Source organism: Felis catus, chromosome C1 (genome assembly GCF_018350175.1).
Source record: "Felis catus isolate Fca126 chromosome C1, F.catus_Fca126_mat1.0, whole genome shotgun sequence".
In the NCBI taxonomy this organism is placed as follows: Eukaryota; Metazoa; Chordata; class Mammalia; order Carnivora; family Felidae; genus Felis; species Felis catus.
Window position 1 is genome coordinate 166,876,434 of NC_058375.1, and position 18,444 is coordinate 166,894,877.

The window sequence follows — 18,444 nt, forward strand, 5'->3', positions numbered from 1 at the left end:
CAATTCGGTCTCACTGCCAATGTGGGCAAATATGTACAAGACAGGAAGAGAAATCTTATATTTTATGGCTGTTGTGTTTGTATTGCGCCTACACTTAGAACTAAAATTAAGATCTGTTATTCTCCACAAAATTAATAGTTGGTATTGTGCAGTATTCCCTCCTTCCTGACCTGAGTCTCACCTCTCAATACTTCATTCTTAGTGCTATATAAACATTTCAGGAAAAGAAAGGAGGTAGTTTTTTACTTTCTGTTACACAAGGATGAAAAACAGTAAGTAGAGAAGAAAATAAAAGTTGGAGTTAACTGAACATATTAACACTTTATTTATTTAAAGGGAAACTCAAATTTCTTGCAAAAGATGAAGCCAGATTCAACTTCATAAAATATCTCTAACATGGATGTCTTGTGAGTGAATTTTCGGTACCCATCTCAGCTAAGACTGTGGCTCAAAATAGCATAGGTTGTTTGTTAAAGCACCAGAAATTTAGCGCCAAATTTCAAAAATTACATTCTACCTCCATCCTGGCTTGTTCCCTAAGGCAAACGTCCTATTATTAAGTTACATTTGTTACATTATACTATGTAAAATAAGTATAATTTTTAGTGCAATTTACCGCTACCATTTCCATTCATTCATTTCACAAGACACCCTAAATACTATGTACCTGGTACCATGCTAGGATAGATGGCTTGGGGAATATGAAGAAAGAATAAAGTGTAGTTCTTTCCTTCAACAATATATAAACTGCTATTTTACATAATTTTCATATATACTTACATCATCAAATGTATGAAATGTATGCTGGTCCTATAAACACATCCTGATGACTCAACTAATGGAAACAGCTAACGTGTGATTCTTCAGCCTGACCACATCAATGGTGGTAACCAAATATAATGCTATAGTGGTTGATCATACTCTCAGCCTTCTAAGAGAATGACCAAAGAGGGAGGGGGTTGTTCAAATAAAAAACAAATGAAGACCAGCCTTAAAAATGGCCTGAGCAGACATAACCAGTTTAGTCATACAAACAAAGCTTAATTTAGCTTATTTTGCAAGGCTGACTTGACCTGGGTCATTTCTTGTTTATGTCTCTGGAAATTATAAGCAAAACTTGAACCTTTCCCAAGGATGCTATGAGGTAACCACTGACCAATTCCCCATCATTTAAGGAAATTCTGATATTATAGCCAATAATTGTGAAGAGTAAGAAGTCACCGTTTCCTCACTATTTAGGCTGCTTTATAATAATATACCCCTGAGCCTTGTTCCATGTTTTGGGGTGAGTGCTCTGGTTTGCATATTGTCTTTTTGGTGTGTGCACAATAAACTTTTACCAGTTACTACTTTGGTGATTCGTTGTGGGTTTTTTCCCAGTTGTTTATGAACTTTTGACACTCCAGATTTCTCAGTGAGTGCAAAATCAATATTCTTAGGTATGAATATGGGCTATGTGATTTCTTAAGATCCTTCATTTTTTAAAGAGCTAGTCTGTCCCCACTTAAAGATAGCTAATATGTTCCATGACATTCTTTCATAAAGCACTGTAAATATCCTTCCCACTTAAAAATCATTACCTTAACCTTATCAGGAAAGAGCAAATGTTTTTAAAGCAGTTAGCACAATTTCTGGCACATGTAATAAACACTCACTGTTAGTCTCCCTTTTCATTCCATCAGTTTTACCATGGTTCACTAGCACCCCAAAATTTGTTCTTTATGAGAATTTCTGTTTCTCAGCTCTAAAATAATGGTAGTGGAAGGATTCTCCAAATGTTATTGATCAGCGTTATGTATCGATCAGTATTATGGGATAAACAAAACAAAGTGGGTCTCTTTACTGCAGGACTTCTCAGAATCCTCAATATGTTGATGTACATTGAGACTCCGAGATGGAAACACAGTGTGAAATATTTTGGACAACCTGTTTTGACCATGAAACCATGTGTTTACTCATCATCTCAGGGGACCAATGCTCCAGCTGGAATAATGTTGGGAAATTCTGTTCTTATGGCTAAAAGCAGCTGAATCACCTATGAGTTCACCCGCTTTCACAAGTCTGTTTCTTTACTCTTTTGTTTTGTCTCTATCCCTCCAGACCCAACTAGTCCATTTTCTGTCTCTTGTACCCATTCTCTCATTTTCTGTCTGTTAAGATCCGTGGGGTATTAATCCTCAAAGACTCAAGTGAAGAAATGCTTCAGGTGTTAAAACAGAATAAAGCAGGTTATTCAAAAAGTTATCATTGACCATAATCTTCTTGCTCATTAGAGGAAGACCACTTAACAAATATGAAGAACCTCGGGAAGGCCTACAAAGCTAGGGGGAAGGAAATGGAACGGGAGTTAGGACATAGAGAAACGGATATGGCAATTATGTGTTCAACCTAGACAACACCAAGCCCTAAGGTGTAGGTGTCTTAACTGTCTGCAAGATAGTATTGATTTTTCTTTCTGTTTAAGCACTGTGCTAAATGCTTTTCATGTATTATGTCACCTAATCTTCACCATACTGCTGGAAAGTGCAAAGTGTTACCATCCTCATTTTACAGATGGGGTGATTGAAGTTTGGAAGGATTAAGAACTTTCCTGAATTCTCAACACCAGTAAGTGAAAGAGCCAGAATTCAAAATGAAGTAGTTTGACTCTAGAATCTGTTTCTCAATCAGTATACTGACCTCAGCACTTCAGAGAGGAGAGGCGATAGAAAGTGGTTGGGTTTTTTTTTGGTTTTTTGGTTTTTTGTGTTTTTTGTTTTTTGTCTTTTTTTTTTTTTTTTTTTTTTTTTTACAGCATAAAAGGATTAAATCTATTGGCTTAGAATTACACAGGTGAAAGTTCCATGAAACCCGGATAAGGTCTTGGAAATTACAAAAAATGTTCTAAGACCCTGAGATTTTCTGATTTGGAATCAGAAGCTTCATTCTTTCTAAATAAATACAATGCTGTTACATATAGAACTGAGAATTTACAGCCCAAACTCAAGCTTAATTTTGCTTAGCCAATGGACCAAAATAATAAAACACTTCTCTAAGAAGGGAAATACCTGTTCTCTAACAGTGTTCATAAATCTGCCTTTAGCATAAATGTTGCAAACAACATTAAAGAAAGACATCTGGAGTAGAGCCAAATCTTGGAAAAACCACTTTAGCTTTGTGCTTCACATCATATTTATAAAAAGTAGGCTATGACCTTCCAAGGAAACTGTTAAAGGACCATTTTGGCCTCGTATCTTTTCTTATTCTCCATCTCCAGTCTTCTTAATTGCATTTTCACACGAACTCTGTGGGTATTAAATGAAGTTGGGTCCATTCAATATTTCTATTCAATCTTCTCAGAAAATTGGTTCTGTTTTCTTTGGGCAATCCATAGGCATTTTCTGATGTATTTCTGTAACATTCTGATGATGAATTTACCCAGCCATTTTTCTTAGGGGATGCTTCCACTATTTTATTTTTAACATAAAATGTTCCAGAGTCATCTGAATCCATCACACTATTTAAAAAAAAACTTAGTTGTCACTGTTGTCAAGGCTGGAGGAACCCAGTGGAGAAAACCATGGTCCGTTTTCTCTAGCCATTGCTGCCTGCCTGCTAAGTGTTAAACATCTGACTTTCAGTCACTTTACAATAAAATATTTCCAGTACGTGTCCCTACCAGCTGAAGGCCAAAGCTACCATTTCCTTGGCTTTTCAATCTTGACAGAGATATGTGCATATGTCTGACCTAGTAGAGATGTGTGGCACTGTGTGATCCTGGGCTCAGGGTGTCTCCTCAGGTCACTCCATTATTTTCCTTTTTTCACTCTCAGTGGTAACCCTTTCAAACTGTACCTTTCAGTGTTCCATCCGCTGAGGAAATTGAGCTTCTGTTGAATCCGATGATTGAAAGGGTACTTTTAAGAGGATTAGTGCTGATAGACAAGAAGGTGAAAATGATTTCTTCTTTCTTTTCTATACTCCCAGGTTAGCTCTTCAAATGAAGTTATGGATTGGCATAAAAATTATCCAGCAAGTAAATTCAAAAAGTAGGAAGATTAGCTATTCCATTTGAAAAGAAACAATATAATCACAATATGTTTAGTAAACTTTTATTCACATGAAAACTTCAGGGTAGATGAAGGGGTTTAATGACCCAACACCATGTGGTAAATTATTTTCATTATAAACTTGAAACTTCAGAATGTAATTTTTAAGTGAGGGACAAGAAAGAAGAGAGGACATATTTATAAACTACTAAGAAAATACCAGCTGTGGAGATGACTGGCCAAAATCACATCTGGCCGAAACATGTGTGGAGCTGATGTATAGTTCTCGTAGCATGGTTATTTCCTAGGGCATCTCATTAGACACAGCCCATTTCTTGTTCATTCTTTAAGTCTACAGTCCCATTTGGTTCGGCACCAAGGAGAATTAACTCATTGACACAAGAGCATAGAATTGTACATGATTGCATTAACAGCTGGTACAAACAAAATAAACCTGGCAATTTTAATCAGAGAATATTCGAGAATCTGTTTTGAGCAGGAGTTTCTTTTTAGAGGAAATGTTGATGCTTTTGAAGAGCGGCAATGAGCCCCTGAAAAGCTGAAACTCTGATTATGCCAATTCGGATTGCACACTGGGCCACAGTTTCCTCTCATGCTCTGTTCCCAGGATTTCTACACTGACCTACGCGAAAGCAAGGATCATATGAGAGCTGGGTCCCATCCCACTGTTGGATGAGTGCAGAGTTCAGTGCCCACAGGCCATTTGAACCTGGCCCTCATTGTGATGCATTTCAGCAAAGGCATTGTTTGCAAACAGGAAGAACAGCAATTTTGTGTCACCTAAAGATAAAAGAAGTATGGTGTTTCACCTCCCAGCCATGAGGCAGACAATCATTGCTATTGAACCAGGCAGAGCTCATGGGGAAGAGCAAAGAACTGGAGCTAGAAATACATTTAAAAAAAAAATTTTTTTTAACGTTTATTTATTTTTGAGACAGAGAGAGACAGAGCATGAACGGGGGAGGGGCAGAGAGAGAGGGAGACAGAATCGGAAACAGGCTCCAGGCTCTGAGCCATCAGCCCAGAGCCCGATGCAGGGCTCGAACTCACGGACCGCGAGATCGTGACCTGAGCTGAAGTCGGACGCTCAACCGACTGCGCCACCCAGGCGCCCCTAGAAATACATTTTTTATTCCAAACTTAGTAAGTGGTCTCAAGCAGGGCATTTTGCTTTATCGAGCCGTACTTTCCTGCAGTACAATGACAGGCCTCTATCACTTCACATATGCTTCTGCTTCTCTAGTGAATTATATGTAAATTCAATGATGAAATGGCTGTGCTTCAAATTCCTACCAAAATTTGGGTATTTTAGCTGTATTTCCCATAATTAACCCTAGTGGGATTAGGACTGACAGTCTATAGTAGAAACGACATATATCACTAAAATAGTTTTTGAGTAATGGCTGTTTTCTTTTTTCTCTGTCCATTCAAATGTTCCAAAAGTCACAGGAAAAACCATGGCTTGGAAGGTTCTTGTCTCCCTTATTCTGTTCAATGCATGGCCATTAAGGGGAGCTTTTTGTTTAATTGCTCAGAGCTTGTTGTTAATACTGAAGCAAATGAATATGCGGCAGAATAAATTTTTAAAATCAAATAAAATCTTAACAAATACACTCTGAGCAAATCTTTGAAAGAATGATTGGAGCAACAATACATTTAGTTTTTCTTCCTTAGTTCAACATAGTTTTGGGATGAAAATTTAATTCCATGGAAAGTTGGGGAGACATTTTTTGAAGATTTGTGTTTTGCAAGAATCATTATTTTTTCTTACTCTCTTGTCCTTGTTGTTTTTCTTACATTTTTTGCTCCTCTTAATCAGAGTTTCTTTGAGTTGAATAAGTAAGGAGTATATCCAGATTTGGGGGGTATTGGTGTTTCAGTTTTTTAATAAAATTAATAAAGTCTAGCTGGCCAAACTATTGGCATCTAACACAATTTGCCTACAATCCGATTGGGCCACTAGCTGACTAGGTGACTCCAGTTTATATTAATGTTTTCAGAGGACTTATTGTTTCATTTTCTAGAGCATCTGTTGGAGATACCTTTTCGGATCTCAACATAGATTCAATTATTAGGTTTAGATGTTCATCTCTTGTGAAAATTTTCCTAAATGAAATAGATTACGTTGGGAAGTGGGGGGAAGGAAATCCATATATATTACATCCACAATGAACATCTGCTATAGACTAGAACAATGGCTCTTAAATCTGGCTATCAATATCTCCTAGAAAAAGTTTTAAAACCTATATTCTCACACCCAGCCCATTGATATACTGAATCATTATTGGTAGGGTGGAAAAATGCATATTTTAAAAAATCTAAAGCATTTTAGGGGCTCCTGGGTGGCTCAGTCAGTTAAGCATCTGACTTTGGCTCAGGTCATCATCTCTTGGTTCATGAGTTTGAGCCCCAGGTTGGGCTCTGTGCTGACAGCTCAGAGCCTGCTGCCTGCTGCAGATTCTGTGTCTCCCTCTCTCTGCCCTTCCCCCGCTTACACTCTCTCTCTGTCTCTCAAAAATAAATAAACATTAAAAAAATCTAAAGCATTTCATTTGAAATCAGGAACAAACAAAAAATACTTATAATCTGTGAAGTTTTGGAACTGGACTAGAATATTCCAAAATAGTTAATGACTAGGTAATCATACCAGTAAATGAGAAAGAATGATTATATAATAAAAGTGTTTTAACCTTGCAACTTTGAGCTAATTTAACTCTGTGAAATTATGTTTTGTACTGATGACTCCCAAACCTAAAATTTAACCTCTGTTTTACAAATTACTTTATTCATTCAGTGAGTATTGTGTAAGGCTGCAGAAGATACAATGACAAATAAAATCTTTGACCTTACACTCCTTAAATGATTAATATGCCAATCCATCATGAATTTAAAACAGCCCTAAGACTAAATCATTAGTCTTAATTCATAAGGAAGAAATCAAAGCATTTCTTTCTACTTTGTACTTTCTTCACAGTGTGTTAGGCAAAGGAGCAATTTATTTAAAAGGGAAACAGAAAGTAAAAAAACAAAAACAAAAACAAAAAACAAAACTGTGAAGGTACAAAACTCATCCAGTTTTTGTTTCCCAAACTTTTCTATACATTTATATGGTTATCTTTAACTTTCCTTCAAACTTTTTATAACCATATTTATAATACATATATACTATATCTTCATTACAGGAAAACCCCTTACCTCTAATGGTTTAGAAGAAATAACTTGTCTTTTAACAAAATCTAGTCAAGGCTAGAATTTCTTCAATTTGTCTCCCTTCATATAGGTTCTGTTTTTCAGCTAATCGCTATGTATATACACAGGATTCTGATTCCATACTCAATAATCTGTGAATCAGCAGCATGTGATACTGGGTTTGACCTTCTATAACTCTCCTATACCAAATACGGTCCAATCTAAAAAGCATTATTTAACAAATCTTAAGAACACCTAACTAATATAAATAGATCATTGTAAGTTCAAATGGAAAATAAAACAGTGTTCAGTAGAAGAAAAAATAAATTCTGATTTGGGAATCTGATTTGGGAATTTCGGAATCAGATTTATACAATCTGAATTATGGGTGAGACCTTCAACTAGTGAGTGTAGTGTGGGACTGGGAAGAAGGCAAGGGGCTGATTCAAGCAGAGAGACAGCCTGAGCAAGAGCATGTAGGCTCCTTATGATCCTGACTCATAAGGAGATAGAACTATCTAATCTGGAAAATTAATAAGTGTTTCTCATAGGAAGTGATATCTGAGCTAAGACTTAAAACAAAGGGTGGGGGTTACCTAGACAAAAGAGGAGTGGAGGTATGGTGGAGAGTGAAGAGTGAGTTCTTGGGCAAATGTCCAAAAGAAAGCTGGTCAGTACCAGATAAGAGTGCTCAGGACCAAAGACATAGATTTGTGAATAACACTCTTCAGAGAGAATCTTTGAAAGCAAAACACCACTCACTAAAGAGCAGTATGGTGAATGAGAATTGGAAAGAATTAAGGACAAAAATGGAGGGATGAGCCTGCACTTGTGCAATGGCTGGACAATGAAAAGCCCACACCATAGAAACAGAAATAGACAGGAGAAGAAATTACACAAGCCAAACCAGAAGAGTTTTACTAAGAAACACACATGACAATCAAATGCAATGCATTATCCTCAATTTGGGCCAATTTGAAGACATTTGTAAATGAACAACAGAGCAGAAAATATTGTGTCAATGTGAAATTCACTGAGCGTATAATTGGATTACAGCAATAGAAGAAAGCATCCTTATCATTAGGATATCTGTTGAAATGCTGAGGGTGAAAATGCATCATGTTCACAACTTATTTTGAAATGATATAAGAAAAAGTATATATATGCAAATACATACTAAGAGATAAAGGGAATGTCACAAAACTTTTAAATTGGTAAAGTCTATATAGGTATTCATTCTGTACTATTCTTTTAAATTTGCTGTGTGGAGTTTCAAAATTAAAAGTTAAGGAAGAAGAGTTAATATAGTTAATAATAAAAAGTTAAGGAAAAAGAAAACGACTTACTAAAGTAAACTGTTTAGTTTTATTAAACTAAAAAAAAAACACCTCAAACTTTGAAAGCAATCGGAAGGTCAATCAATGAGGGTTATTTTAAATAAATACATCTATAAATGGAATACTCTATAGCAAAAGCATCAGAACAACATCTATATACTAATATAGAAAAGTAACCAAGTAACAAAAACAAGATGCAGAACAATGAGTGTAGTAGGCCACTAATGAGGTAACAAAGGGACAAAATATGAATATATAGTTGTATTTGTTTAGATAACATAAAGAAATTAGACATATAATAAAAAACTAATAACAATGGTTACTTTTGGCATGATGGAAGGGAATCGGGTAGGTGAAAAGAGAAATATTTTATTACAGGTTTTTCTATGTTCCTTTAATATTTTTTTTAATAATGGAAATATATTGGCCAAAAAGTAAATTAAATACATTGAAAAACAAAGAAATGCAATTCGCCAAATAAACAAAAGAGAAAAACCATATGATAATCTCAATAAATACAAAAAGAGGCATCAATAAAATTCAGTGTCTATCCATGATTTTAAAAAGAAAATAAGAAATGTAACAAAGGATAGATGTAAAAACCAAACCAAAATTAAAAAAAAAAAAACTAAAAACTTAAGAAACCCTATACTTAATGGTAAAGCATTTGAAGCCTTCTATTTAAAGTCAGGAATAAAACAAAAATGTCCTCTATCACTGCTGCTAGTCTCCATTTTACTGAAGGTCTTATCCAATGAAAGAAAGAAAGAAAGAGAGAAAGAAAGAAAGAAGGAGAGAAAGAGAGAAAGAAAGATTATTGACATTATTTGTAGATTATGATTTTCTACATACCAAAACCAAGAGAATCTAGAAAAATAATTTAAATCAATAAGAGTTCATTAAAGTTGCTGTATATAAGATCAATATAAGAAAATTAGTAACATTCCTATATACCAACAATAGTTAATTTTATATTCAGTTAGAAGATACAGATCTTCTAATAAAGATCCAATTTATAACAGCAACAAAAATTATGAAGTACTCATTTGTTCATTTAATCAACAAACATTTATTGATTAATCAATTATTGATTATTGATTTAATCAACAAACATTTATTTGGCAGTCCTGTTCCATGTAAGGCATTCCCCTAAATACTTCATCTAAGCCAGGGAAATCAGTAATGGGCTGGCAGGGGAACTCCAATGTTAGTGATAGCGGTGGTGCACCACTATTTTATTCTGTTTATAACCAATATACATAAAAAATCAGTACATTATCTAGTTTGTTATAAAGTGATGAAGTTGTAGAATAAAGACAAGTAGAGCTGGCAGGTGACATTTCACTCCCCAACCCACCCTCCAGCATAAACAAAGGCTGCTGGCAGGAACCAGCATGCACCCACACTACTTACCTAACTTTCTTACACCAAGTTGTCCTCCCCATCCCTGCACCTCAGGCTTCAGCAGATCTGCCCTTCCCAGCCATGTTCCCCTGAGTCCCAGCACTGCAGGTTCCTCCCTTAGAAGACCAGCACCAACCCTACCAACACCATATCTCCTGACCCACATGTTTTCTTTTTAATGTTTATTTATTTTTGAGAGAGAGAGAAAGAGAGAAAAAACAGGAGGGGGCAGAGAGAGGGAAATAGAGGATCCAAAGCAGGCTCTGCACTGACAGCAGAGAGCCCAATGTAGGGCCCAAATCCACAAACTATGAGATCATGACCTGAGCCAAAGTCAGACATTCAACCGAATGACCCACTCAGGTGCCCCAGACCCACATGTTTTATGAGACCTCAGTCTGGACAGCAGAAAGGGTAGTTCTTGTTTGGCAAGCAACCACTGCACATCTTGCTGCCAATAATAGGCAAAGACAGCTGATGTAGACAACTGAACTGAAGAAAAGAGGCCAAGACCCAACAGCAGAGCACATGCAACATATATAGGAGACACTCTCTAAAGTGCCAGCATCTGGGGAACAGGGGACACTGTACTGCAGGGCACTATAGGACCTCTTCTTCATAAGGCTATTGTCATCAAGTGCAACAGAAGTAACTTACTTTCCTAAAATGCAGAAACAGACACACAAAGTCAGACAAAATGAGGAAACAGAGAAACATCTCCCAAATGAAAGAAAAGGACCAAATCACAGCAAGAGACCGACGCAAAATAGATATAAGTAATATGCCTGAAAGATAATTTAAAGTAATGATCATAAAGAACCATATGATCCTGTCAATTGATACAGAAAAAGCACTTGACAAAATTCAGCATCCTTTCTTAATAAAAACCCTCGAGAAAGTGAGGATAGAAGGAACATACTTAAACATCATAAAAGCCATTTATGAAAAGCCCACAGCTAACATCATCCTCAATGGGGAAAAACTGAGAGCTTTCCCCCTGAGATCAGGAACACGACAGGGATGTCCACTCTCACCGCTGTTGTTTAACATAGTGTTGGAAGTTCTAGCATCAGCAATCAGACAACAAAAGGAAATCAAAGGCATCAAAATTGGTAAAGATGAAGTCAAGCTTTCACTTTTCGCAAATGACATGGTAGTATACATGGAAAACCCAACAGACTCCACCAAAAGTCTGCTAGAACTGATAAATGAATTCAGCAAAGTCACAGGATACAAAATTAATGTACAGAAATCAGTTGCATTCTTATACACTAATAATGAAGCAATAGAAAGACAAATAAATAAACTGATCCCATTCACAATTGCACCAAGAATCATAAAATACCTAGGAACAAACCTAACCAAATATACAAAAGATCTGTATGCTGAAAACTATAGAAAGCTTATGAAGGAAATTGAAGAAGATATAAAGAAATGGAAAAACATTCCATGTTCATGGATTGGAAGAATAAATATTGTTAAAATGCCAATGCTACCCAAAGCTATCTACACATTCAATGCAATCCCAATCAAAATTGCACCAGCATTCTTCTCAAAGCTAGAACAAGCAATCCTACAATTTGTATGGAACCACAAAAGACCCCGAATAGCCAAAGTAATATTGAAGAAGAAGACCAAAGTGGGAGGCATCACAATCCCAGACTTTAGCTTCCACTACAAAGCTGTAAGCATCAAGACAGTATGGTATTGGCACAAAAACAGACACATAGACCAATGGAATAGAATAGAGACTACAGAATTGGACCCACAAAAGTATGGCCAACTAGTCTTTGACAAAGCAGGAAAGAATATCCAATGGAAAAAATACAGTCTCTTTAACAAATGGTGCTGGGAGAACTGGCCAGCAACATGCAGAAGAATGAAACTAGACCACTTTCTTACACCATTCACAAAAATAAACTCAAAACGGATGAAGGACCTGAATGTGAGACAGGAAACCATCAAAACCCTAGAGGAGAAAGCAGGAAAAAAACCTCTCTGACCTCAGCTGTAGCAATTTCTTACTTGACACATCTCCAAAGGCAAGGGAATTAAAAACAAAAATGACTATTGGGACCTCATCAAGATAAAAAGCTTCTGCACTGCAAAGGAAACAATCAACAAAACTAAAGGGCAACTGATGGAATGGGAAAAGATACTTGCAAATGACATATCAGACAAAGGGCTAGTATCCAAAATCTATAAAGAACTCACCAAACTCCACACCCAAAAAACAAATAATCCAGTGAAGAAATGGGCAGCAGACATAAATAGACACTTCTCCAAAGAAGACATCCAGATGGCCAACAGGCACATGAAAGGATGCTCAACGTCACTCCTCATTAGGGAAATACAAATCAAAACCACACTCAGATATCACCTCATGCTAGTCAGAGTGGCTAAAATGAACAAATCAGAAGACAATAGATGCTGGAGAGCATGTGGAGAAACGGGAACCCTCTTGCACTGTTGGTGGGAATGCAAACTGGTACAGCCACTCTGGAAAACAGTGTGGAGGTTCCTCAAAAAATTAAAAATAGATCTACCCTATGACCCATCAATAGCACTGCTAGGAATTTACCCAAGGGATACAGGAGTGCTGATGCATAGGGACACTTGTACCCCAATGTTTATAGCAGCACTTTCAACAATAGCCCAATTATGGAAAGAGCCTAAATGTCCATCAACTGATGAATGGATAAAGAAATTGTGATTTATATACACAATGGAGTACTATGTGGCCATGAGAAAGAATGAAATATGGCCTTTTGTAGCAACGTGGTTGGAACTGGAGAGTGTTATGCCAAGTGAAATAAGTCATACAGAGAAAGACAGATACTATATGTTTTCACTATTATGTGGATCCTGAGAAACTTAACAGAAGACCATGGGGGAGGGGAAGGGGGAAAAATGTTACAGAGAGAGGAGGCAAACCATAAGAGACTCGTAAAAACTAAGAACAAACTGATGGTTGCTGGGGGGTGGGAGGGAGGGGAAAGTGGGTGATGGGCATTGAGGAGGACACACGTTGGGATGAGCACTGGGTGTTGTATGGAAACCAATTTGACAATAAATTTCATATTAAAAAAATAAATAAAGTAATGATCATAAAGATACCCGCTGAACTGGAGAAAAGAGTGGAGGACATCAGTGAGACCTTTAACATAGAGATATAAAAGGACCAAAAAGAGATCAGGAACACAAAATGAAATTAAAAATACAGTTGATGGAGGGGTTCCTGGGTGGCTCAGTTGGTTAAGAGTCTTCCTCTTGGTTTCAGCTCAGGTCATGATCTCACAGTTTGTGAGTTCAAGCTTTGCATTGGGCTCTGTGCTGATGGTATAGAGCCTGGTTGGGATTCTCTCTCTCTCCCTCTCTCTGCCCCTCCCCTGCTCATGCACTCTCTAAATAAATAAATAAATAAATAAATAAATAAATAAATAAACTTAACAAAAAAATTACTTTAAAGTTTAAACAAATACACTTGATGTAATAAATAGCAGGCTAGATGAAGCAGAGGAAAGAATTAATGACCTGAAATACAGAGTAATGGAAAGTAACCAAGCTGAACAAAGGAGAGGAAAGAAAATTATGCAGATTGAGAATAGTCATAGGGCACACAGTGACTCCATCAAGTATAATAACATCCATCATTATAGGGATCTCAGAAAATAAGGAAAGAGATAAGGGGGTAGAATATTTATGTGAAGAAATAATAGCTGAAAACTTTCTTAATCTGGCGAAGGAAATAGATATCCAGATTAGGAGGCACAGAGATCCCAAAAAAAGTTCAACCCAAGTAGGTCCACACCCAGACACGTAGTAATTAAAATGGAAAAATGTAGTGATGAAGAAAAAATTTTTAAAAAAGTAAGAGAAAAGGAGACAGTTACATACAAGGGAAATCCCCATTAAGCTATCAGCAGATTTTTCAGCAGAAACTTTGCAGGCCAGAAGACAGTGGCATGATATATTCAAAATGCTGAAAGGGAAAAATCTGCAGCCAAGAATACTCTATCCAGCAAGGGAATCATTCATAAGGAGAGATAAAGAGTTTCTCAGACAAATAAAAACTAAAGGAGTTTATGACCACTAAACCAGCTCTATAAGAAATATTAAAGGGGACTCCATGAGTGGAAAGGAAGATCATAAGTAAGAGTATATATATTAAAAAAAAGCAGTAAAGCCAAGTACTTCTGTAAAAATCAGTCAAGAGACTCATAAAATAAAAGTGTGTAAAATACAATACTATATACCTAAAATATGGAAGGGAGAGGAATAAAGAATGGATTCAAACTTAAGCAACTATTAACTTAGTAAAGACTGCTAGATGTAGAAGATGTTATATACAAACCTAATGATAACCACATATCAAAAACCGTAGCATATATGCAAAGAATAAAGAGAAAGGGATCCAAGTATACCACTTAAGAAAGCCAACAAACCATGAAAGAGAGCAAGAGAAGAAAGGATCAGCGAAAATCTATTGGGGGGGAAAAAGTAACAAAATGGCAATGAACACACACCTATCAATAATTACTTTGAATGTAAATGGACTAAATGCTCCAATCAAAAGACATAGGTCAACAGAGTGGATAAAAAACAAGACCCATATATATTATGCCTACAAGACACTCATTTCAGACTGAAAGACACCTGTTAATTGAAAGTGTTGGGCTGGAGACACATTTACCATAAAAATTGATGCCAAAAGAAAGCTGGGATAGCAGCTTATATAAGACAAAATAGACCTTAAAATAGACTGTAACAAGAGACATAGAAGGACACCATATAATAAGAAAGGTGAAAATGCAACAAGAGGATATAGCAATTGCAAATATTATGCACCCAACATGTAAGCACCCAAATACATAAAATGGTTAATAACAAACATAAAGGAACTAATCGATAGTAATACAATAATAATAGGAGACTTTAACACCCCACTTACATTGATGAACATATTATCCACACAGAAAATCAACAAGTGACTTTGAATGACACATTGGACCAGATGGACTTAACAGACATATTCAGAACATTCCATCCTAAAACAAGAGAATACATATTCTTTTCCAGTACACATGGGACATTTTCTAGAATAGATCATGTATAAGACCCCAAGACAAGTCTCAACAAATTTAAAAAAAATCAGTCATACAATGCATCATGCATCTTTTCTGACCACAACACCATGAAACTAGAAATCAACCACAAGAAAAAGTCTGGAAATACCACATATACATGGAGGTTAAATAATGTGCTCTTAAACAATGAATGGGTCAACCAAGAAATCAAAGAGGAAATGAAAAACTACATGGTAACACATGAAAATGAAACACAGTACAAAATCTTTGGGATACAGCATAAGTGGTTCTAAGTAAATAGTAACACAGGTTTCCCTCAAGAAGCAAGAAAAATCTCAATGAAAATACCTAACCATACACCTAAAGGAGCTAGAAAAAGAAGAATAAAACACAAACCCAGAAAAAAACAAAAAACAATAACAAAAAACCCACTAAAGTCTAATAATAAAGATAAGAGCAGAAATAAATGATATAGAAATTTAAAAAAAAACAATAGAACAGAGCAATGAAACCAGGTTCTTTGAAAAGATCAACAAAACTGCTGAACCACGGGGTGTCTATGTGGCTCAGTCAGTTGAGCATTCGACTTCAACTCAAGTCATGATCTCACGATTTACAAGTTCGAGTCTTGCTTTGGGTTCACTGCTGTTAGTGCAGAGCCCACTTTGGATCCTCTGTTCCTCTCTCTCTTTCCCTCCCTTCTTCCCACCCTCCTTCCCTCTCTTTGTTTCCCTCTCTCTCTCTCTCTTTTTCTCTTTCTCAAAAAAAAAACATTAAAAAAAGTCTGATAAACCTCTAGCAAGACTCACTATAAAAATGGAAAGAGAGAGAACCCAAATAAACAAAATTACTAATGAAAGAGGAGAAATAATAAGCAACACCAAAGAAATACAATTGTAACATAGTATTATGAAACGCTATATGCCAACAAATTGGACAACTTAGAAGAAATGGCTAAATTCCTAGAAACATATAACCTACCAAAACTAAAGCAGGAAGACATAGAAAATTTGAATAGATGGATCACCAGCAATGAAATTGAATCAGTAATCAGAAAACTCCCCCAAACCAAAAGTCCAGGACCAGGCAGCTTCACAGGCAAACTTTACCAAACATTTAAAGAAGAGTTAATATCCATTCTTCTCAAACTATTACAAAAAATACAAAAGGAAGGAAAATTCCAAGTTCATTCAATGAGGCCAGTATCAGCTTGATACCAAAATCGGATAAAGATACCACAAGAAAAGAGACTACAGGCCAGTATCTCTCATGAATGTAGATGCAGAAATTCTCAACAAAATATTAGCAAATCAAATCCAACAATATATTAAAAATCATACACCACAATCAAGTGGGATTTATTCCTGGGATGCAAGGGTGGCTTAATGTTTGCATAATAATCAACATGATATGTTACATCAATAAGAGAAAGGATAGAAACCACATGATCATTTCAACAGATGGAGAAAAAGCATTTGACAAACTACATCGTTCATGCTTATCATTCATGATAAACACCCTTAACAAAGCAGGTCTGGAGGGAACATATCTCAACATAATATAGGTATAGAAAAAACCCACAGCCAACATCTTATCCAATGGTGAAAAACTGAGCTTCCCCTAAGGTCAGGAACAAGACAAATGTCATGAATATCATGAAAAATGTCATCATTTTTATTCAACATAGTATTGGAAGTCCTAGTCACAGGAATTAGACAATATAAATAAATAAAAGGCATCCAAATAGGTAAGGAAGAAATAAAACTCTTATGATTTGCAAATGACATCATAATTTATACAGAAAACCCTAGAGACTCCATCAGAAAACTACTAGAACTGATAAAAGAATTCAGTAAAGTCACAGGATACAAAATTAATGTACAGAAATCCATTGAATTCCTGTACACTAATAATGAAGCAGCAGAAAGTGCAATTAAGAAAACAATCCCATTTACAGTTGCACCAAAAATAATAAAATATCTAGGAATAAACTTACCCAGAGAGGTAAAAGACTTCTACTCTGAAAACTATAAAACATTGATGTAAGAAATTCAAGATGACACAAAGAAATGGAAAGACATTTCATGCTCATGGATTGGAAGAACAAATACTGTTAAAATGTCTATACTACCCAAAGTAATCTACATGTTTAATGCAATCCCTATCAAAATACCACCAGCATTTTTCACAGAACTAGAACAAACTATCATAAAATTTGTATGAAATCACAAAAGATTTCAAATAGCCAAAACAATCTTAAGAAAGAAAAACAAAACAAAAAGAAATAAAACACAATTCCAGACTTCAAGTTATATTACAAAGCTATAGTAATTAAAACTGTATGGTACTGGCTCATAAATAGACACATAGGTCAATAGAATAGGACAGAAAACCCAGAAGTAAACCCACAGTTATATGGTCAACTAATCTTTGACAAAGGAAGAATGAATATACAATGGGAACAAGACAATCTCTTCAACAAATGGTGCTGGGAAAACTGGACAGCCACATGTAAAAGAATGAAATTGGACCACTTTCTTTCACTGTACACAAAAATAAACACAAAATGGATTAAAGACCTAAATATGAGACTGGAAACCATAAAAATCCTTGAAGAAAGCACAGAAAGTAATCTCTCTGACATTAGCTACAGCAACATTTCTCTAGATATGTCTCCTGTGGCAAGGGAAATATAAGCAAAAACAAACTATTGAGACTATATCAAAATAAAAAGCTTTTGCTCAGCAAAGGAAACAATTAATGAAACTAAAAAGGCAACATACAGAATGGGAAAAGATATTTGCAAATGACATATCCAATAAAGAGTTAGTATTCAAAGTATATAAAGAACTGATACAACTCAAAACCCAAAAACAACAACCCAGTTTAAATATGTGCAGAAGACCTGAACAGACATTTCTCCAAAGAAGACATACAGAGAGCCAACAGACACATGAAAAGATACTCAATGTCATTCATCATCATGGAAATGCAAATCAAAACTACAATAAAATATCACCTCACACTTGTCAGAATGGCTAAAATCAAAACCACAAGAAGCAAAAAATTTTGGCAAGGATGTGGAGAAAAGGAATCCTCTCACATTGTTTGTGGGAATGCAAATTAGTACAGCCATTGTGGAAAACAGTATACAAGTTCCTCAAAAAATTAAAAATATAACTACCTTACAATCCAGGAATCTCACCACCCAAAAAATACAAAAACACTAATTCAAAGGGGTATATGCACCCCTATGTTTATTGCAGCATTATTTACAATAGTCAAACTAGGGAAGCAGTGCAAGTATCCATTGATAGATTAATGGATAAAGAAGATGCAGTATATATACACAATGGAATATTATTCATCAAATATAAT

The 18,444-nt window shown here is 35.8% G+C and overlaps 1 protein-coding gene across 8 annotated transcripts in view; it reads right to left on the reverse strand.

The window, feature by feature from the left end:
* The window catches only part of CCDC141 (coiled-coil domain containing 141), a 227,767-nt gene that overhangs the window by 91,030 nt on the left and 118,293 nt on the right, over nt 1-18,444 (reverse strand). The window lies entirely within an intron of this gene.